This window comes from Oncorhynchus kisutch, linkage group LG10 (assembly GCF_002021735.2).
Source record: "Oncorhynchus kisutch isolate 150728-3 linkage group LG10, Okis_V2, whole genome shotgun sequence".
NCBI lineage: Eukaryota > Metazoa > Chordata > Actinopteri > Salmoniformes > Salmonidae > Oncorhynchus > Oncorhynchus kisutch.
This window is the reverse complement of record NC_034183.2, coordinates 56,043,190-56,066,954: the sequence shown is the minus strand read 5'-3', so window position 1 is coordinate 56,066,954 and position 23,765 is coordinate 56,043,190.

Below are 23,765 nucleotides of genomic sequence, written 5' to 3'. Positions count from 1 at the left end.
ATCTAGGGCTGTTTTTCATGGTTCGAGCTTGGCCCCTTAGTTCCAGTGAAGGAAAATCTTAACGTTACAGCATACAAGATGATTCTGTGCTTCCAGCTTTGTGGCAACAGGGGAAGGCCCTTTCCTGGTTCAGCATAACAATGCTCCCGTGCACAAAACGGAGTCCATAGAGAAATGGTTTGTTGAGATATGTGTGAAAGAACTTGACTGGCCTGCACAGTGCCCTGACCTCAACCCCATTGAACACCTTTGGTAGAAATTAGAATGCCTACTGCGAGCCAGGCCTAATCGCCAACATCAGTGCCTGACCTCACTAATTCTCGTGGCTGAATGGAAGCAAGTCCCTGCAACAATGTTCCAACATCTAATGGAAAGTCTTCCTAGAAGAGTGGAGGCTGTTATAGCAGCAAAGGGGGACTAACTCCATATTAATGTCCATGATTTTGAAATGAGATGTTCGACAAGCAGGTGTCCACATATTTTTGGTCATGTAGTGTATATTGGTTTCTGATATTACAATGCCAATTCCTATGGAGGGAAGTCATTTTGAAAACATTCCATTTTCTAGACTGCTATTTGATACATTAGTTCCATGTCAAGAAATGGAGGAGGGTGAATGTAAACATAGGGTGAGTGGTTATGATGACATAACATAACTGACAGCTTTTCCATTACCTCAGGTGAGCCGTGTTGTGTATATTATTCAATCAAAACAGCAGACAAAAAGGTCAAATTGGAAATGATTGCATGATCATACTCTCTATTTCCATGGGAGGTCTGGGTCCATTTGCGCTCCTGAGAGAGTTTGGAGAGTAAGGTTGAGGCCACCTTGGGCCACAGCGAGACCACTTCAGCTATGAGAGCAGCTACACTGGCAAGTCTGACTGAAGACAGAGCATTTGGCTGCTAATCAAATAGAAAGCAAAAAGGGTGCCATACCCACCTCTGTCTCGGAATCTATTTACCGTCTTACGGTTGAAGAGGGAGAGCTGCCCTGCTTTTCAATCACACATGTTCAACAAATGGAAGGGGGAAATGAACCTGCTGATTCAAATGGATGAAAATACACACAGACAGTGTTCCATTTTGTTTTTGATTGCTTTGCATCAGGTGTTGCTGATTACCCTGGGAGATCCAGGGAATTGTTGTGTACTGATGTGTTCCCGCCCATCTCAGCTCTATCCACAAGCTGCTGGCGTGCTCACCTCTGCACAGGGTTGGCCATCAGGCTCAGCAGTCATGGCCTCCTCTATACACCTCAATTCCACAATGTAATATCAAGACTGTCTACACTTTGCATCTAGATACATACAGTATTATTTTTCAACTGCTTCAATTCTTCATGTTATGTTTTGCGTTATTTGACATGTTTTACTTCAAAAATCATTTTTTTATGTCTTGTAAGTAGTGTTTCATCATAATTCCACCATAATATCTTGGTAATGAGGGTTACTGTTTGATTCCATTCATAGTCTTCTTTAAATATTATCTTATACTCCATTGAAGACTGGACTGGACCACTTTGGGGAATGATTTATTTGTTCATTAAATATTGACCCATATTTTTCCCCCAAAATGAATGATGTACTGTAATCTTAAATATTATTAATGAAAGACAAGCTCAGCGCTTATTAGCATATTTATTAAATTCCTTCGATGTGTGTCACCTGATATGGCGTTATTTGATTGTTGTATGTATGCAGACACCGAAATTATTATGATTGATACATTTTACGCTTCTGTAAAATTCTCTACAGGAAAGCGTCTGATTATATCAATTAGATGCATGGCTGTTGTCATAGAGCTCACCCAGAGCTGCTGTCTGTTGGGAAGTGACTAGGCACATTTTACCATCACACTCTATCACCGTTTCTGAGACAGAGCTTTAATTTATATGCTTATTATGTTTCTCTCTTCAGTTCGTCCTTGTTGTGCCTCAAAGCAAGCATACTAAATACCACTAATGTTTCGCTACAACAAAGCCCACTTAATTTGTGCTCACATGATTTTCCGACAAGGACTATCTTCAAACCTCAAGGCTGGGCTCATGGCTGGGCTCAATCATTTTTTGGTTTGGTTTGAAATAGGACATTCCTTGAATATATTTCATTATGGGTAAATGTTTTCAGAGAACTTGCATACGCTCTCCAATGCACTTATGTTTATAGGTTACACAAGATGAATGGACTTTATTGTGGCAGGTTTCTGCAGCTCCATAAAATTAACAAAGTTACATAATGACACATTCATTAACGTGCACATTTCCAACCGTTATTCAGGAAGTTCAAACAACAATGGTTTCAGATCACTGAACTCATGGAAGCTCACAGTCGTCATGCCCATGGGGGCACAGGGGCACGTAACCCCTCAGATTTGTCATGTACATTTACATTTACATATATATATATATATACAGTTGAAGTCGGAAGATTACATACACCTTAGCCAAATACAATTCCTGACATTTAATCCTAGTAAAAATTCCCTGTCTTAGGTCAGATAGGCTCACCACTTTATTTTAAGAATGTGAAATGTCAGAATAATAGTAGAGAAAATGATTTATTTCAGCTTTTATTTCTTTCATCACATTCCCAGTGGGTCAAAAGTTTGCATACACTCAATTAGTATATGGTAGCATTACCTTTAAATTGTTTATCTTGGGTCAAACGTTTCTGGTAGCCCTCCACAAGCTTCCCACAATAAGCTGGGTGAATTTTGGCCCATTCCTCCTGACAGAGCTGGTGTAACTGAGTCAGGTTTGTAGAACTCCTTGTTCGCACATGCTTTTTTAGGTCTGCCCACAAATTTTCTATGGGATTGAGGTATGGGTTTGTGATGGCCACTCCAATACCTTGACTTTGTTGTCTTTAAGCCATTTTGCCACAACTTTGGAAGTATGCTTGGGGTCATTGTCCATTTGGAAGACCCGTTTGAAACCAGGCTTTAACTTTCTGACTGATGTCTTGACATGTTGCTTCAATATATCCACGTAATTTTCCTCCTCATGATAAGTGCACCAGTCCCTCCTGCAGTAAAGCACAACACGATGCTGCCACCCCCATGCTTCACGGTTGGGATGGTGTTCTTCAGCTTGCAAGCCTCCCCCTTTTTCCTCCAAACATAACGATGGTCATTATGGCCAAACAGTTCTATTATTGTTTCATCAGACCAGAGGACATTTCTCCAAAAAGTATGATCTTTGTCCCCATGTGCAGTTTCAAACTGTAGTCTGTCTTTTTTATGGCAGTTTTGGAGCAGTGGCTTCTTCCTTGCTGAGCGGCCATTCATGTTATGTCGACATAGGACTCGTTTTACTGTGGATATAGATAATTTTTACCTGTTTCCTGTAGCATATTCACAAGGCCCTTTGTTGTTGTTCTGGGATTGATTTGCACTTTTCGCACCAAAGTATGTTCATCTCTAGCACACGCATCTCCTTCCTGAGCGGTATGACGGCTGCATGGTCCCATGGTGTTTATACTTGCGTACTATTATTTGTACAGATGAACGTGTTACCTTCAGGAATTTGGAAATTGCTCCCAAGAATGAACCAGACTTGTGGAGGTCTACAATTTTTTTCTGAGGTCTTGGCTGATTTCTTTAGATGTTCCCATGATGTCAAGCAAAGAGGAACTGAGTTGGAAGGAAGGCCTTGAAATACATCCACAGGTACACCTCCAATTGACTCTAATGATGTCAATTAGCCTAGCAAAAGCTTCTAAAGCCATGACATCATTTTCTGGAATTTTCCAAGCTGTTTAAAGGCAATGTCAATTTAGTGTATATAAACTTCTGACCCACTGGAATTGTGATGCAGTGAATTATAAGTGAAATAATCTGTCTGTAAACAATGGTTGGAAATATTACTTGTGTATTGCACAAAGTACATGTCCTAACCGACTATTAACAAACTATAGTTTGTTAATATATACAGTGGGGAGAACAAGTATTTGATACACTGCCATCTACAAAGCATGTAGATGTCTGTCATTTGTATCATAGGTACACTTCAACTGTAAGAGACGGAATCTAAAACAAAAATCCAGAAAATCACAATCACAGTAATTTTAAGTCAAGGGGTATTCAGACCCCTTGACTTCTTCCACAATTTATTACGTTACACCCTTATTCTGAAATGTATATTTTAAAAAATCTCTGCAAGCCACACAAAATACCCAATAATGACGAAGCGAAAACAGGTACATATTTTGGTGCTAATTTATTAAAAATGTAAAAACTAAATAGTATTCAAACTCTTTGATATGAGACTCGATATTGAGCTCAGGTGCATCCTGTTTCCATTAATCATCCTTGAGATGTTTCTCCAACTTGATTGCAGTGCACAATTAATTGGACATGATTTGGAAAGAAACACAACCGTCTATATAAGGTATCACAGGTGACAGTGCATGTCAGGGCAAACAACAAGCCATGAGGTTGAAGGAATTGTCCGTAGAGCTCCGAGACAGGGTTGTGTCAAGGCACAGATCTGGGGAAGGGTACCAAAAAATATCTGCAGCATTGAAGGTCCCCAAGAACACAGTGGACTTCATCATTCTTCAATGGAAGAAGTTTGGAACCACCAAGACTCTTCCTAGAGCTGGCCGCCCGGCCAAACTGAGCAATCAGGGGAGAAGGGCCTTGGTCTGGGAGGTGATCAAGACCGGATGGTCACTCTGACAGAGCTCCAGACTTCCTCTGTGAGGATGGGAGAACCTTCCAGAAGGACAACCATCTCTGCAGCATTCCACCAATCAGGCTTTTATGTTAGAGTGGCCAGATGGAAGCAACTCCTCTGTAAAAGGCACATGACAGCCAGCGTGGAGTTTACCAAAAGGCACCTAAAGACTCTCAGACCTGAGAAACAAGATTCTCTCGACTGATGAAACTAAGACTAAACTCTTTGGCCTGAATGCCAAGCATCACGTCAGGAGGAAACCTGACACCAACACTACGGTGAAGCATGGTGGTGGCAACATCATGTTGTGGGGATATTTTTCACTGGCAGGGACTGGGAGACTAGTCAGGATCGAGGGAAAGATGAACGAGCAAAGTACAGAGAGTTCGTTGATGAAAGCCTGCTCCAGAGCGCTCAGGACCTCAGACTGGGGCAAAGGTTTACCTTCCAACAGGACAACAATCCTAAGCACACAACAAATACAACACAGGAGTGACTTCGGGACAAGTCTCTGAACATCCTTGAGTGGCCCAGCCAGAGCCCAGACTTGAACCCAATCAAACTTCTCTGGAGAGACCTGACAATAGTTGTGCAGCAATGCTCCCCATCCAAATTGACAGAGCTTGACTTTCTCCCAGAGAAGAATGGGAGAAACTCCCAAAATACAGGTCTACCAAGCTTGTAGCGTCATATCAATGCCACTTCAGATAATGTTTACACACCCTACATTACTCTCATATGTATATACTGTACTCTATACCATCTCCTGCATCTTGCCATCCTGATGTAATGTATCACTAGCCACTTTAAACAATGCCACTTCATATGTTTACATGCCCTACATTACTCATCTCATATGTATATACTGTACTCTACACCATCCACTGCATCTTGCCTATGCCGTTCTATACCATCACTCATTCATATATTTTTTTATGTACATATTCTTATTCATTCCTTTACACTTGTGTGTATAAGGTAATTGTTGTGAAATTGTTAGGTTAGATTACTCGTTGTATATTACTGCATTGTCGGAACTAGAAGCACAAGCATTTCGCTACACTCACATTAACATCTGCTAACCATGTGTATGTGACAAATACAATTTGATTTGATTTGATATCAAGAAGACTCAAGGCTGTAATAACTGCAAAGATGCTTCAACAATGTACTGAGCAAAAGGTCTGAATACTTATGAAAATGTCATATTTCAGTGTGTTTTATAAATTAACAAAGAAATATACATGTCTAAAACCTGTTTTTACTTTGGGAATCTTGATGAGTGAAAAAAAAACGATTTAATCCATTTTAGAATAAGGCTGTAACGTAACAGAATGTGAAAAAAGGTCATTGGGGCTGAATACTTTCCGAATATAAAAAAGGAATTCTCTCAACCAACTTCATGAGGTAGTCACCTGAATTCATTTCAATTAACAGTTCGCCTTGTTAAAAGTTCATTTGTGGAATTTCTTTCCTTCTTAATGCGTTTGAGCAAATCAGTTGTGAACAAGGTATGGTTGGTAAACAGAAGACAGCCCTATTTGGTAAAATACCAAGTCCATATTATGGCAAGAACAGCTCAAATATGCAAAGATTACTTTAAGACATAAAGGTCAGTTTATCAATCTGGAAAATTTCTAGAACTTTAAAAGTTTCTTCAAGTTCAGTCGCAAAAAACATGATGAAACTGGCTCTCATGAGGACCGCCACAGGAAAGGAAGACCCAGAGATACCTTTGCTGCAGAGGATAAGTTCATTAGAGTTACCAGCTTCAGAAATTGCAGCCCAAATAAATGCTTCACAGAGTTCAAGAAAACAGACACATCTCAACATCAACTGTTCAGAGGAGACTGCATGAATCAGGCCTTCATGGTCGAATTGCTGCAAAGAAACCACTACTGAAGGACACCAATAATAAGAAGAGTTTGCTTTGGCAAAGAAACATGAGCAATGGACATTAGACCAGTGGAAATCTGTCCTTTGGTCTGGTGAGTCCATTTTTTAGATTTTTGGTTCCAACCACCGTGTCTTTGTGAGGTGCAGAGTGGGGGAAAGATGATTTCCACATGTGTGGTTCCCACCGTGAAGCATGGAGGAGGAAGTGTGATGATGTGGGGGTGCTTTGCTGTTGACACTGTCTGTAATTTATTTTGAATTCAAGGCACACTTAACCAGTATGGCTACAACAGTATTCTGCTGCAACACGGCATCCCATCTGGTTTGCACTTAGTAAGATTGTAATTTGTTTTTCAACAGGACAATGACCCAAAACACTTCTTGGATATTTGACCAAGAAGAGTGATGGAGTTCTGCATCAGATGACCTGGCCTCCACAATCACCCGACCTCAACCCAATTGCGATGGTTTGGGATGAGTTGGACCGCAGAGTGAAGGAAAAGCAGCCAACAGGTGCTTAGCATGTGAGGGAAATCATTTCAGATGAAGCTGGTTGACAGAATGCCAAGAGTGTACTAAGCTGTCATCAAGGCGAAGGGTGGCTACTTGAATAATCCAAAATATGTTTCGATTTGTGTCCAAACGTTGACTGGTTCTATGTATATAAACTCAGCAAAAAATGAAACGTCCTCTCACTGTCAACTGCATTTATTTTCAGCAAACTTAACATGTGTAAATATTTGTATGAACATAACAAGGTTCAACAACTGAGACATAAACTGAACAAGTTCCACAAACATTTGACTAACATAAATTGAATAATGTGTCCCTGAACAAAGGGTAAAAATCTAAAGTAGTACTGCAATGCATCTCCTCCTCATGGACTGCACAAGATTTGCCAGTTCTCGCTGTGAGATGTTACCCCACTCTTCCACCAAGGGACCTGCAAGTTCCTTGACATTTCTGGGGGCAATGGCCTTAGCCCTCACCCTCCGATTCAACAGGTCCCAGACGTGCTCAATGGGATTGAGATCCTGGCTCTTCGCTGGCCATGGCAGAACACTGACATTCCAGTCTTGCAGTAAATCACGCACAGAACGAGTAGTATGCCTAGTGGCATTGTCATGCTGGAGGGTCATGTCAGGATGAGCCTGCAGGAAGGGTACCACATGAGGGAGGAGGATGTCTTCCCTGTAACACACAGCATTGAGCTTGCCTGCAATGACAACAAGCTCAGTCCAATGATGCTGTGACACACCCCCACAGACTATGACGGACCCTCCACCTCCAAATTGAGTACAGGCCTCGGTGTAACGCTCAGTCCTTCGAAGATATACGCGAATCCGACCATCACACCCTGTGAGACAAAACCACGACTCGTCAGTGAAGATAACCAGTCCTGTCTGGTCCAGCGATGGTGGGTTTGTACCCATAGACAATGTTGTTGCTGGTGATGTCTGGTGAGGACCTGCCTTACAGGCCTTCAGTCCAGCCTCCCTCAGCCTATTGCGGACAGTTTGAGCATTGATGGAGGGATTGTGCATTCCTGGTGTAACTCGGGCAGTTGTTATTGACATCCTGTACCTGTCCCGCAGGTGTGATGTTCGGATGTACTGATCCTGTGCAAGTGTTGTTACACATGGTCTGTCACTGCGAGGATGATCAGCTGTCCGTCCTGTCTCTCTGTAGCGCTGTCTTAGGCGTCTCACAGTACGGACATTGCAATTTATTGCCCTGGCCACATCTGCAGTCCTCATGCCTCCTTGCAGCATGCCTAAGGCACGTTCACGCAGATGAGCAGGGACCCTGGGCATCTTTCTTTTGGTGTGTTTCAGGGTCAGTAGAAAGGCCTCTTTAGTGTCCTAAGTTTTCATAACTGTGACCTTACTTGCCTACCGTCTGTAAGCTGTTGGTGTCTTAACAAATGTTCCACATGCGCATGTTCATTAATTGTTTATGGTTCATTGAACAAGCATGGGAAACAGTGTATAAACCTTTCACAATGAAGATCTGTGAAGTTATTTGGATATTTACAAATTATCTTTGAAAGACAGGGTCCTGAAAAAGGGACATTTCTTTTTTTTCTGAGTAAATATATATATACATATGTTCTCTGTCATACTACTATTTTATGGAGTTGGCTTTAGCTAGCCTAGAGAGGTTCCCAACATCCCAACCTCATAACTAGCTACCAAGAAGCAATTTCAGGCTATTAATCAAGTTAGAATAGCTAGCTTGTCTAACTATCTTAGCTGGCATGTGTCATGACTGTCCTTTGAGGATCACAATGGGTCAGATCAGACTGGTTGGGGGGTGACAGTAACCAGCCCTCTCTCTCTCCCACAGAGGGGAGAGGGGGAGCTTCTGGATGGTCCACCGTTCACACCCTGTTGTAAATTAGAAGAGAGGGATAGTTTCTCTCTTTACCCTCCAGTATTGGCTAAAGCAATGTCCTTTCTCTCCTGGGAGTTTTGTCCGCCCAAAACTCTAATGTCCAAAAAGTGGATTATGGAACAATAATTCTAACATAAAGAATGTAGGGAATGGTCAGTGGGGATATGTAGAAAACTAATGTCATATGGTTTTTCATTTTGTGATGTCATTAAAAGCTGTATGGATGGAATTCTGTAACTAGGAAATGATACCCCCTTTATCTGTCAAGTTTCCATCCAATACGATGTACATATGGTATGAAAAAATGATGAAAGTATTGTTATTAAGATATGAATGTGATTTTAGGAGTCATATGAGAACTTCTAATCATTCCATATCCTTTGCACATTAAGTAGCCATGCCCCGAGCATTAACATCTGCTATATGTGACAAATAAATTTGATTTGATTTGATTTGAAAAGCGTGTCAGTGTGATGGAACCGTCCTTTTCAAACAGAGTGCTTAGAAGGACTGGCTAAGAATTAATATATCAGACCAGAACATTACCAGCTTGCTGCTGTGCGTGTAATGTGCTCTGAATCTTGAACCCTGGATAATCAACATGAGGTGTAGGCTAGAAACTCACCTCCCAGACAATCACTGGTACGGCTGATTAGCGTTCTTAATTCAAGGAGGAAAGTGAAACTAAGAGGAACCATCATACTATGCTTCAAACCATACCACCATCCCATATGAGTCTCAGATCACTGTACTGTATGTTCATAATCTCATCACCGAGGGGAACCGTCGACCCGGCTGGTTAACCATCACCCTAGGAGCATTGTCCAGAGTGAACAGAAGTAAGAAGATGGAAAAGGAGGGACCACCCCCCCTCCTTTTGGACAATCAGAGCCTTACAAGCGTGCCGCTGAAAGGCCAAACCAACATTCTTCCAAAGGAGGGCTAGTTCCTACAGAGAATCGGCGCACGTAAATAAATTCATGATTTCTTACTCCAAACGGATGGCAGTTTGTGTGCAAAGCATATGATTAATGTGAGAATAGTCCTAAAATGTATCCACGATAAGTGTCCCATTTTCTCAATCTATTTCTTTTCCCACCTCTCCATCTGTGTAATAAGCTGTCATATGGTCAGTCTGCTAGGGACTTTCTTCTGATGTATTAATGTCACAATCGTCATAATGACTGGACCAAGATGCAGCCGTGGTATGTTTCCATCCTTTATTTTGGAATAGAAAACTTTTTAAAAAACAACAACAAAGCAAACAAATGAAACGTGAAGCTGATAATAATGCTCACATACAACTATGCATAGACATAGGCAAGATCCCACAAATCACAATGGGGAAATGGCTACCTAAATATGATCTGATTGGGATCAGAGACAATGATAAACAGCTGCCTCTGATTGGGAATTATACCAGGCCAACATAGATAGTAACCTAGATGACCCACCCTAGTCACACCCCGACCTAACTAATAGAGATTAACATGCTCTCTATGGTCAGGGCGTGACAGTACCCCCCAAAGGTGCGGACCCCGACCGCAAAACCTGACTCAATTGGGGAGGTTCAGGGTGGGCATCTACTATCGGGACTGTAGACTGTCTCTGGAGGTTCTGGACTGTAGACCGTCGTTGGCGGCTCCGGACTGTGGACTGTCGTTGGAGGTTCCGGAATGTGGACCGTCATTGGAGGTTCCGGACTGTGAAACGTCACCGGAAGCTCTGGACTGGGAACTGTCGCCGGAAGCTCTGGACTGGGAACTGTCTTGGAAGCTTGGTGTGTGGGGCTGGCACTGGTGGTACCGGGCTGATGACATGCACCTCAGGGAAAGTGCGGGGAGGAGGCACAGGACGTACTGGACTGTGGAGGCGCACTGGAGGCCTGATGCGTGGTGCCGGTACAGGTGGCACCGGGCTGGTGACACGCACCTCAGGGCGAGTGCGAGGAGCAGGAACAGGATGGACCTGACTGAGGACACACACTTGAGGGAGAGTGCAAGGAGCAGGAACAGGACGCACCAGACTGGGAAAGCGCACTTGAGGGAGAGTGCGAGGAGCAGGCACAGGATGTACCGGGCTGTGGAGATATACTGGAGACCTGGTGCGTATAGCCGGCATCGATGGTACCGGAACTTTAACACACTTCCCATGGCAAGTGCAAGGAGCTGGCACAGGACGTACTGACCTTGTACTGACCTCGCCTTCTGGATGATAACGGGGTGAACAGGCAGTGGCTCAGGTGGTTGTTGTCCTTGATTATCTTTTTGGCCTTCTTATGACATCGGATGCAGTAGGTGTCCTGGAGGGCAGGTAGTTTGCCCCCGGTGATGTGTTGCGCAGACAGCACTACCCTCTGGAGATCATTGCGGTTTAGGGCGATGCAGTTGCCGTACCAGGCTGTGATACAGCCCAACAGGATGCTCTCGATTGTGCATCTGTAAAGGTTTGTGAGTGTTTTAGGTGACAAGCCCGATTTCGTCTGCCTCCTAAAGTTGAAGAGGCGCTGTTGTGCATTCTTCACCATGCTGTCTGTGTGGGTGGACCATTTCAGTTTGTCCATGATGTGTACGCCTAGGAACTTGAAACTTTCCACCTTCTCCACTACTGTCCCGTCAATGTGGATGGGCTGCTCCCTCAGCATTCTTACATAGGTATTCCTCTTGTCCAGATTGGATAGGGCAGTGTGCAGTGTGATGGCGATCGCATCGTCAGTGGACCTATTGGGGCAGTGAGCAAATATGAGTGGGTCTAGGGTATCAGGTAGGGTGGAGGTGATATGATCCTTGACTAGTCTCTCAAAGCACTTCATGATGACAGAAATTAGTAATTTAGTTCAGTTACCTTAGCTTTCTTGGGAACAGGAACAATGGTGGCCATCTTGAAGCATGTGGGGACAACAGACTGAGATAGGGATTGATTGAATATGTCTGTAAACACACCAGCCAGCTAGTCTGCGCATCCTCTGAGGACGTTGCTAGGGATGCCTTCTGGGCCTTGCGAGGGTTAACACGTTTATATGTTTTACTCACATTGGCCACGTAGAAGGAGAGCCCACAGGTGTTGGTAGCGGGCAGTATCAGTGGCACTGTATTGTCATCAAAGCGAGCAAAGAAATTGTTCATTTGTCAGGGAGCAAAACGTTGATGTCTGCGATGGTAATGGTTTTCTTTTTGTAATCCGTGATTGACTGTAGACCCGGCCACAAACGTCTCATGTTTGAGCCGTTGAATTGCGACTCTACTTTGTCTCTATACTGACGCTTTGCTTGTTTGATTGCCTTGTGGAGGGAATAGCTGCACTGTTTGTATTCAGTCATGTTTCCAGTCGCCTTGCCATGATTAAAAGTGATGGTTCGCACTTTCAGTTTTGCACAAATGCTGCCATCAATCCACGGTTTCTGGTTAGTAAAGGTTAATAGTCACAGTGGGTACGACATCTCTGATACACTTGCTAATATAACTCGCTCACCGAGTCAGCATATACATCAATGTTATTGTCTGAGGCTATCCGGATCATATCCCAGTCCACGTGATCGAAGCAATCTTGAAGCGTTGATTCCGATTGGTCAGACCAGCATTCTATAGACCTGAGCACAGGCATTTCCTGTTTTAGTTTCTGTCTATAAGCTGGGAGCAACAAAATGGAGTCGTGGTCAGATTTGCTGATGGCAGAGAGGTGGAGGGCTTTGTATGCATCGCGCAAGTTAGAGTAGCAATGATCCAGAATGCTACCAGCTCGTGTCACAAATTCGATATGCTGATAGAATTTAAGAAGAAGAAGTCTTGTTCTCAGGTTAGCTTTGTTAAAAAAAACACCACAATAAATGCAGCCTCAGGATGTATGGTTTCCAGTTAACATAGAGTCCAGTGAAGTTCTTTCAGGGCCGACAAGGTATCTGCTTGGGGGATATACACGGCTGTGACTTTAATCTAAGATAATTCTCTTGATAGATAATGGGGTCGACATTTGATTGTAAGGAATTCTAGGTCAGGTGAACAAAATGACTTGAGTTCCTGTATGTTGTTGTGATTACACCATGAGTCGTTAGTCATAAGGCATACACCCCCGCCCTTCTTCTTACCAGAGAGGTTTGTTTCTGTCTGCACGATGCATGAAGAAACCGGATGGCTATACCGACTCTGACAACATATCCCGAGTGAGCCATTTTTCCGTGAAACAGAGAATGTTACAATCTCTGATGTCTCTCTGGAAGGCAACTCGTGCCCTAATTTCATCCATCTTCTTATCTAGAGATTGGACATTGGCGAGTAATATGCTCGGAAGTGGTGGATGGTGTGCTTGCCTTCTGAGTCTGACCAGTAGGCCATTCCGTCTGCCTCTCCTGTGGCAACCGTTTTGTTTTGGGTCGGCCTCTGGGATAAGATCCCATGTCCAGGGTGGAGGTCCGAACAAAGTATCCACTTCAGGAAAGACATACGTCCTGGTCGTAATGTTGGTAAGTTGACATCGCTTTTATATCCAAACGTTCTTCCCAGTTGTATGTAATAAAACTTGAGATTTTCTGGGCTAACAATGTAAGAAATAATACATTAAAAAAACAAATATCTGCATAGTTTTCTAACGCACCGACTGCATCATTGCATTACTGCTGCATAACATTTTGCGCAGCTAGGCAACTATACTGATACAGGTATCTTTTGCAGATGGTCGCATGTGGTTGGACACATTGAGGAGAGAATAATTTTCGCAGTATCCTCAAAACCGTGTCTTTTTGACACAACTGCTGACAGCAACAGGGACATAAACACAAAAAATGCTGCTTGGAGACAAGTGTCCACGATAGTAGGATTGCCAGGTCAGTTTAGTAGTGAGCTTGTGCTAGATGTGGCTAGTTAACGTTTGCTAGCTAGCTAACCTAGCTTGCTAACCTAGACAATGAGGTGTGTGTGTGAAAGAAATAGTCATATAAATTATGATATTACTGTATCCCTGATAATTTGGTCAGATAACCGTGTGTGTCTGTGTCTGTGTGTACAGTAGGTGATATGTTCATGATAGCTATCTAATAACTATAGTTATGCTAGGTAATGGTTTGGCTTATCATGTTCATGTCTACGTAGAAGAAGATTTTAGGAGGAAGTGGAGAGGACTCTGGGACAGGTATCAGAGAGAGGCAGAGAAAGAGAAGAACAGGTCTGGGTCAGCAGCTTCAGGCCAGCAACCTTGGCGCTTCTGCTACATCCAGAAGATCAATTTATTGTGCCTATGGCAATGAGTGTCAATTTAACAGCCAGACCCTCTACTACGTCATCCACAAGTGTTGTCCCCACCGGTGCATCAAGACCCTCAACGTCATCTACAAGTGCGACCATCGCCTCCACCGGTGTAGCGAGACCCTCTACAACATCTACATCATCCACAAGTATGACCTCCACCGGTGCAGCAAGACCCTCAACAACATCTACATCATCCACAAGTATGACCTCCACCGGTGCAGCGAGACCCTCTACAACATCTACATCATCCACAAGTATGACCTCCACCGGTGCAGCGAGACCCTCTACGACATCTACATCATCCACAAGTATGACCACCACCGGTGCAGACATGGAAGATGATGAAATGGAGAAAACACTTCTGGATCTAGGACCACCTGAGATTATTATGAACCTCACGGAAGTGACCACTGAGGACCTCGTTGAACCGGATGTGGCCGTGGAGACAAACGAGGAGAGAAACAGAGAGAGAAACAAAGAGGAACAACGTCACAACAGGCGTCATCGGAGGTACCAGCCCCCAGATCCACTCAACTCATTTCAGCAGAGGCTCCTCCAAGCCGTCAAGAGGGTTGCAGCCCAACCTGATGCGCACAAGAAGGGGGATGAAGAGAAATCTCACCTTTTATGGAGTTCTATTATGTTAAGCTTGTATGTGTTGTTTTTAGCCGACCAGCTCACAGGAAGGACAGGAAGAGGAGAGGAGTTGTCTGGTTGTTTTGACCTCCCTCATTGTACCTTTCTTTTCACACACGTCAGTTCAGTTTAAATTCAGTCAATTCATAAAGTAATTTGTTTATAAAGTCTGAGGATAGGATTTTTTTTTTTTATACCTTTATTTAACTAGGCAAGTCAGTTAAGAACAAATTCTTATTTTCAATGACGGCCTAGGAACAGTGGGTTAACTGGCTGTTCAGGAGCAGAACGACAGATTTGTACCTTGTCAGCTCGGGGATTTGAACTTGCAACCTTCCGGTTACTAGTCCAATGCTCTAACCACTAGGCTACCCTGCCGCCCCATTATTACTGTTACATCGATTTCTGAATTGACAGATTTGAAACTCATACACCGGAGAATTCACAGATGCTCTTGTTGGTCTCTTACGAGACTAAAGGTGAATATATTTATTTAATTTAAAACCACTTGAAAACCAGGGTGTTGAAACTTTTAGTGAAGTTATGTTCCATCGACTGGTCCGTGACGTCCAGGGGCCATTTGTTTGTTTAGCTGTGTTATGGCTACATATTATTTTCTTTTTTTCAGAGACACACACACACACACCTCTCCTCCAATCCTCTCTGTACCTCAGATCTCCAGTGACCTGCCCTCTCGCTCTTTATGGCCATGTCTGAAGTTCCCCTACTACGTCTAGGCGTTATGAGTAGTCCCTGTATCTGTCTGCAGTTGTGCCAAAAATACATGCTCTTGTTGTTCTCTTACAGATTACAGGCTACACATTCATTTTTTAAATTTTTATACATGCACACACACACACTTCTTTCAATAGTTATATATATTTTTTTAACATTTTAAAACACACATGCCTATAATGTTCTTTCCTGTACTTGAATACGTATTAAATTATAATGTTTTCATAGTCAGTTGTTTATTAATATCTCATTTAGACTTAATCTGCTTATTTCTTCCCTACACCTTTGCAGATCTAAGACAAGATGAAAGTAAAAACACATTCTCTTCCTAATTTGTTTTTTTCCCACCTGTATTTTGTCAGGTCAGTGAACATGGTGGTAAACTGTACTATTTGTATGGACCCTAAGGTTACCCTTTCCCTTTGTTATCACACTAACTGTATGTCGTATAACCTTAATTAGTGCTCCTGCTCACCTGGTGTACCATGCCAGGTGTGTATAATACTGACGTTAATGGGAGAGGGAAGGGGTTAAGGTGTGGTCTTTACTCCCAAATGTCACTTAAATATAACTTCCAAATGAAGAGAGACAATGATACATAAAGTCATCTGGGGGGAAAATGCAATTTTATGGACAACGGTGGATGGTTCTAAAAATAACCTTTGTGTTATGGGGCTCTTAAAAGAGCTGTTTCACTCCACGGCATACTGCCATGGGACTTCACCTGCTGGCGATGAGAAGTAGGTGGTCAACTTCTCCCTCACCCGGTGTGCCTGCCTGGGGGCGTTGTTGGCACCTGCCCTGGTGACATCAGGTAGGTAACCATTTGGGGTGCGCATCTCCATCCGGAGCGGCTCCTGGAATGATCTCCGCAGGTAGTTGTGGAGAACATGTGGCCTTCACGCAGGCATCAACATTTGAGGGGCTGAGACCAAGCACTCTCCGATACATTCTCCACCAGGCTGCCAGAATCCCAAAGGCGCATCCAACAACTAACCTTGACAGTCATTTGTTAAAGATCCTTACAGGCTTTGGCAATGGCAGCTGGCATCCAGCGTAGGGCCTCATGAGGTTGGGTCTTAAAGGGAAGGCCTCGTCGCCGACGAAGACGTGGGGAACAGGTCCCAGATCTTCAGCCCCAGGGAGTGATGCAGGTGGTTGAATCTCCAGGGTGCCATCCTGAAGTGCCTGGCCAAAGGCAGAGTCCCGGAGGGTCCCGCCATCACTTCCCTTGCCGTAAGCACCAACATCGAACAACACGGAAACAGTAGATGGCATCTACTACAGCCAAGAGTACAACTGAATATGAACCCTTGTAGTTGTAGAACCAGAAATCTTGCTTGTTTGTAGGTGACCAAATACTTATTTTCCACCATAATTTGCAAATAAATTCATTAAAAATCCTACAATGTGATTTTCTGGATTTTTTTCCTCATTTTTCTGTCATAGTTAAAGTGTACATATGATGAAAATTACAGGCATCTCTCATTTTTTAAGTGGGAGAAATTGCACAATTGGTGGCTGACTAAATACTTTTTTGCCCCACTGTATCTTGAGGAGTAAATAAATAACAGTCATCAGATGAATGAAAGTAAAGTCACGACACATGCCTGCTGGCAAGGTTGGTAGACTTTAGAAAAGCAAGTAGTGACTACATGTAAATGTACTGAATAAGACTCACATTCCTTTCAATCTTTTACCCAGATTTTTAGCAGAGATGCAGAAAAGCATATTACTTGAAATAAATGTATTTTTACATTAACACATTCAGATGTACAAGTACATGTATTATTGATGAATGTGTGTTTTTTATGACCATGCTTGTCTTTCATCTTGCATTTTGTATTTATATTTATGTGTGTATTTTCTGTACTTTATGTAATTCAGGGCTCATCTGTAAAAGAGTAAAATAGACCTTGGTCTTAGTATGACTCCCTGATAAAATAAAGGTTAAATAAATACAAAATCAAATGTAGTTCTTCAATGGGTTCACGTATGGAAACAGCCGAATAACCCTTTTATAGGTTCCCTGGTAGCACTTTTTTTTCGAAAAGAAACCACATCTTTGTGCCATTTTTCTGTGCAATCAGGACCATCCGATTGTATATTGTTTTAAACCAGTACAACATGTGTAGGTGACTCAGAGTGCATGTAATGAGTTGTTCGATGACATGAAATTCAGTTCCATTTAACTTATTATAACGCAGCTCCTAACAACTAACCCCAGGTTAGAATTAATAAGACCGGGAATCAATTTATTGATGTTAGGTCCTGGTCTTATTTGATTTCAGAAACATTGTATGTGTTTCTATTTATTGATGTTAGGTTCTGGTCTTATTTGATTTCAGAAACATTGTATGTGTTTTAATTAATTTACTGGTGCAGTGTCCTTGTTAATTAAGCTCTCAAAGCAGTCTAGATGCACTGAGTAATGAGTGACTTGTTATTTTTTTTTATAAAGCATGATTATGCAAGAGTGGTTTCATCAGTTTTTTACTCATGCTTTGCCTAAGACTTCATTTGTATGCAGCCTCGTACTTGGCTTGCCTCTTACAGAGCAGAGGTCTACATAGTGGGTAATACCAAAGCTATGCTTTGAATATTGTTTTCCTCTTCAAGGACCGGGTGCGGCACAACTTCAAGAAAATGAATCAATGCTTTAATCAATGCTTTGGTTATTTCACAAAGGAAGACCAGCGTTGATAAGTTCAAAGGAGAAACGTGTTAGCCGGCCACACGTTGGAGATGCAGTATCATCTTTAGGTTCTCTGTATCTGTTTGGAGGAGTCTGTGCTTCAGGTATTGACATTTTTATGGAGAGTCCTCTGCATTGATTGGTGTACAATGCTAGAGCCCTAATTGCAGAGAATTGTCATAACAAGAGGGGGAATCAAGTTACACAATGGTATAGCCACTGTCCTCACCCACATAGGCCTGCTGTGTCAAAGCGTAAAGAACACAAAGGCCTATTAAACCACTGTGAACAGCTTCAATAAGAAGTTTAATGTGTGTCATTTTGAGTATCATAGTATCCCTTGGGATTAACCTGCCGCCTCCACTATGGACTTGGGCTTAATTATACATATAATAGGTTGTCATAAGGATTTTCTCTGGAACTTGATGATGAGGATTTTCTCTTGCTCCCCATGCCTGCATTTCTAAATTATAGTTTAATGGTGCATTCTCCGATTAGTGTAAAATAATGACTTTCACTTTAGGAAAACCTTCCTGGCATTACCAGTTTGAAAACTCCACGACAGATACATTCAGACTAGATTCATCTGACAATAGCAAGAAAATGTTTCTCGTCGGCAGAGAGTATAACTAAATACCAATGCAAACTGATATTAGAAGACAGTTGCTTGGAGGAGGCTAAAAAGCTTGAGAAAGAGATGTCTTGTTGTCATACTTTAAGATGGAGGTGATGGATGGTGAATTAGCCCATAGAGTGTGATTTGAGGGTGTGTGTGGAGAATTAGAGTTAACATGGATTTGAGAGGAGCTTTCCACTGCATTGATCTTCTTTTCTCAACTGACATTTCTGTCTTAGCAGGTGAATTTCTCAACCTCACAATCTGTAAATGAATGGTTTCAGATCCTTATTCTAATGCAAATGTCAGATTGAAAATGTAAGCACAATAAAATCAATCAATCATCAAAGTCACTATGCTTTTTGCATTACCTTGGAGACATTATAATAGAGTCCATTAACCTTAAGTGGCTCAGAGTTTAAGAGAAATACATGCTCATCGTTAATATTTTTATCCAATACATTTTCGGTAAAGAAGTTGAAAGCAAACAGAAAAAAACTGCAGTGTACAAACTGCAGATGTTTCTTTCAAAAGAACAATTTAATGTGAAAAGGTTTAATATCAATTTAGTGTTAAGTATTCAGACCCCTTGACTTTTCCCACATTTTATTGAAAAAAAATTGAAATACCATTCAGAGCTCAAGTGCATCCCGTTTCCATTGATCATCCTCAAATCAAATCAAATTTTATTTGTCACATACACATGGTTAGTAGATGTTAATGCGAGTGTAGCGAAATGCTTGTGCTTCTAGTTCCGACAATGCAGTAATAACCAACAAGTAATCTAACTAACAATTCCAAAACTTATACACAGTGTAAGGGGATAAAGAATATGTACATAAGGATATATGAATGAGTGATGGTACAGAGCAGCATAGGCAAGATACAGCAAGATACAGTAGATGGTATCGAGTACAGTATATGCATATGAAATGAGTATGTAAACAAAGTGGCATAGTTAAAGTGGCTAGTGATACATGTATTACATAAGGATGCAGTCAATGATATAGAGTACAGTATATACGTATGCATATGAGATGAATAACATTATATAACATCCTTATATAACATCCTTGAGATGTTTCTACAACTTGATTGGAGTCCACATGTGGTAAATGCAATTGATTGGACATTATTTGGAAAGGCACAGACCAGTCTATATAAGGTCCCACAGTTGACAGTGCATGTCAGAGAAAAAACCAAGCCACGGAATTGTCCGTAGAGCTCTGAGACAAGATTGTGTCAAGGCACAGATCTGGGGAAGGGTACCAAAACATTTCTGCAGCATTGAAGGTCCCTAAGAACACAGTGGCCTCCATCATTCTTAAATGGAAGAAGTTTGGAACCACCAAGAACTGAGCAACTGGGGGAGAAGGACCTTGGTCAGGGAGGTGACCAAAAACCCGATGGTCACTCTGACAGAGCTCTGAGTTCCTCTGTGGAGATGGGAAAACCTTTCAAAAGGACAACCATCTCTGTAGCTCTCCACCAATCAGGCCTTTATGGTAGAGTGGCCAGATGGAAGCCACTTCTCAGTAAAAGGCACATGACAACCAGCTTGGAGTTTGCCAAAAGTCACCTAAAGACTCTCAGACCATGAAAACAAGATTCTCTGATCTGATGAAACCAAGATTGAACTCTTTGGCCTGAATGCCAAGCGGCACGTCTGGAGGAAACCTGCCACCATCCCTACTGTGAAGCATGGTGGTTGCAGCATCATGCTGTGGGAATGTTTTTCAGCGTCAGGGCCTGGGAGACTAGTCCGGATCGAGGGTAAGATGAACGGAACAAAGAACAGATGGAACCTTGATGAAAACCTGCTCCAGAGCGCTCATGACCTCAGACTGGGGTGAAGGTTCACCTTCCAACAGGGCGACTACCCTAAGCACACAGCCAAGACAACGCAGGAGTGGCTTTGGGACAAGACTCTGAATGTCCTTGAAACCGAGACATGAACCCGATCGAACATCTCTGGAGAGACCTGAAAATAGCTGTGCAGTGATGCTCCCCATCCAACCTGACAGAGCTTGAGAGGATCTGCAGAGAAAATGAGAGAAACTCCCAAAAAACAGGGGTGCATCGCTGTAATCACTGCCAAAGATACTTCAACAAAGTACGGAGTAAAGGGTCTGAATACTTATGTAAATGTGATATTTAATTGTTTCATATTTAATACATTAGCAACATTTTATTAAAACCTGTTTTAATTATAGGTTATTGTGTGTAGATTAATGAGGGGGGGAACTATTTAATCAAATTTAGAGTAAGTCTAATGTAACAAAATTTGGAAAAAGTCAAGGTGTCTCAATACTTTCCAAATGCACTGTATGGGGCAATGCTTTTTATAATAATGACATTACACAGGTCAATGATTTAGTAACCATGTTTGTTTTTTTACTGTGTGTTTGCTCTCTCTATATGCTCGTATGATACAGATCAAATGTGATATTGTGCCACTTTGAGCAGTGTAAAATGTACAGACATGTCACAGGACTGCACCCCTCATTTGTAAACAATTCAAACCAACATATCTCTCCATCAAAACATTTTAAAAAGGACACCAAATGCATTTGTTGATGAAATAAGAAAACCATGAATTTAAGTCATTTTAAAGGGTCTGACAGCTTCAAAACGTATTGCGCTCAGCAACAAGCTTGTGGTGCACCTAGGGTGGAGAGTCAGTTTTAGTACTCTCGACACGTCATCCTGGAGCACAAAAGTGCAGCCGAGCATGAATGCTTAATTTGTGGCCAGTGGGATGCTTCGTCCACAGATATAAACAAGTGCAGGCACTATTGCATGCACACTCACGTGGGGGAAGCATGGTCTGAATTGTTGAACAGAGTGTGGAACTCCCCTGTTAACCCCCGGAGCCAGAATCCGAGCTTACATTCAAAAACGACTCCAAACCTTGAAAATCAGAGTTGTGCATGGGAATTGAAATCAAAACGCCAAGGATATGGACAGAGCTGTCTGCATGTTCTTTCTCATAATCAGTGTCTTTCCGTGCCAGTTGCCTAGTGTATTTGTGGGGACATACAGCAGTTGACTTACTGTGACTAAGGACAACATATACTGTATGTGTCCTGTTCTCCTAGTTATGGGAAATAAAACATCAGAAAACCACCTAAATAGGAGGTTTAAATCAAATCAAAGTGTATTTGTCACGTGAGCGGAATACAACAGGTGTAGACCTTACAGTGAAATGCTTACCTACAGGCTCTAACCAATAGTGTGAAAAAAAGTGTATATATATATATATATGTGTGTGTGTGTGTGTGTGTGTGTGTGTGTGTGTGTGTAGGTAAGTAAAGAAATAAAACAACAGTAAAAAGACATTTGAAAATAGCAGTAGCAAGGCTATATACAGACACCAGTTAGTCAGGCTTATTGAGGTAGTATGTACATGTAGGTATGGTTAAAGTGACTATGCACTATGCATATGATGAACAGAGAGCAGCAGCAGCGTAAAATAGGGTTTGATGGGTGGCGGGACACAATGCAAATAGCCCGGTTAGCCAATGTGCGGGAGTACTGGTTGGTCGGGCCAATTGAGTTAGTATGTACATGAATGTATAGTTAAAGTGACTATGCATATATGATAAACAGAGAGTAGCAGCAGTGTATAAAGAGGGGTTGGGGGGGGAACACAATGCAAATAGTCCGGGTAACCATTTGGCTACCTGTTCAGGAGTCTTATGGCTTGGGGGTAAAAACTGTTCAGAAGCCTTTTTGTCCTAGACTTGGCACTCCGGTACTGCTTGCCATGCGGTAGCAGAGAGAACAGTCTATGACTGGGGTGGCAGGGGTCTTTGACCATTGTTAGGGCCTTCTTCTGACACCGCCTGGTGTAGAGGTCCTGGATGGCAGGCAGCTTTGCCCCAGTGATGTACTGGGCCGTACGCACTACCATCTGAAGTGCCTTGGCGTCAGAGGCCGAACAATTGTCGTACCAGGCAGTGATGCAACCGGTCAGGATGCTCTCGGTGTTGCATCTGTAGAACCTTTTGAGGATCTCAGGACCCATGCCAAATCTTTTTATAGTTTCCTGAGGGGGAATAGGCTTTGTCGTGCCCTCTTCACGACTGTCTTGGTGTGTTTGGAACATTCTAGTTTGTTGTTGATGTGGACACCACAAAACTTTGAAGCTCTCAACCTGCTCCACTACAGCTCGGTGATGCTCTTTTCCTGTAGTCCACAATCATCTCCTTAGTCTTGGTTACGTTGAGGGATAGGTTGTTATTCTGGCACCACCCGGCCAGGTCTCTAACCTCCTCCCTATAGGCTGTCTCATCGTTGCTGGTGATCAGACCTACCACTATTGTGTCGTCTGCAAACTTAATGATGGTGTTGGAGTCGTGCCTGGCCATGCAGTCGTGGGTGAACAGGGAGTACAGGAGGGGACTGAGCACGCACCCCTGGGGAGCTCCAGTGTTGAGGATCAGCGTGGCAGATGTGTTGCTACCTACCCTCACCACCTGGGGACGGCCCATCAGGAAGTCCAGGATCCAGTTGCAGAGGGAGGTGTTTAGTCCCAGGGTCCTTAGCTTAGTGATGAGCTTTGAGGGTACTATGGTGTTGAACGCTGAGCTGTAGTCAATGAATAGCATTCTCACGTAGGTTTTCCTTTTGTCCAGGTGGGAAAGGGCAGTGTGGAGTGCAATAGAGATTGCATCATCTGTGGATCTGTTTGGGCGGTATACAAATTGGAGTGGGTCTAGGGTTTCTGGAATAATGGTGTTGATGTGAGCCATTTACCAGCCTTTCAAGGCACTTCATGGATACGAACGTGAGTGCTATGGGTCTGTAGTCATTTAGACAGGTTGCCTTTGTGTTCTTGGGCACAGGGACTATGGTGGTCTGCATGAAACATGT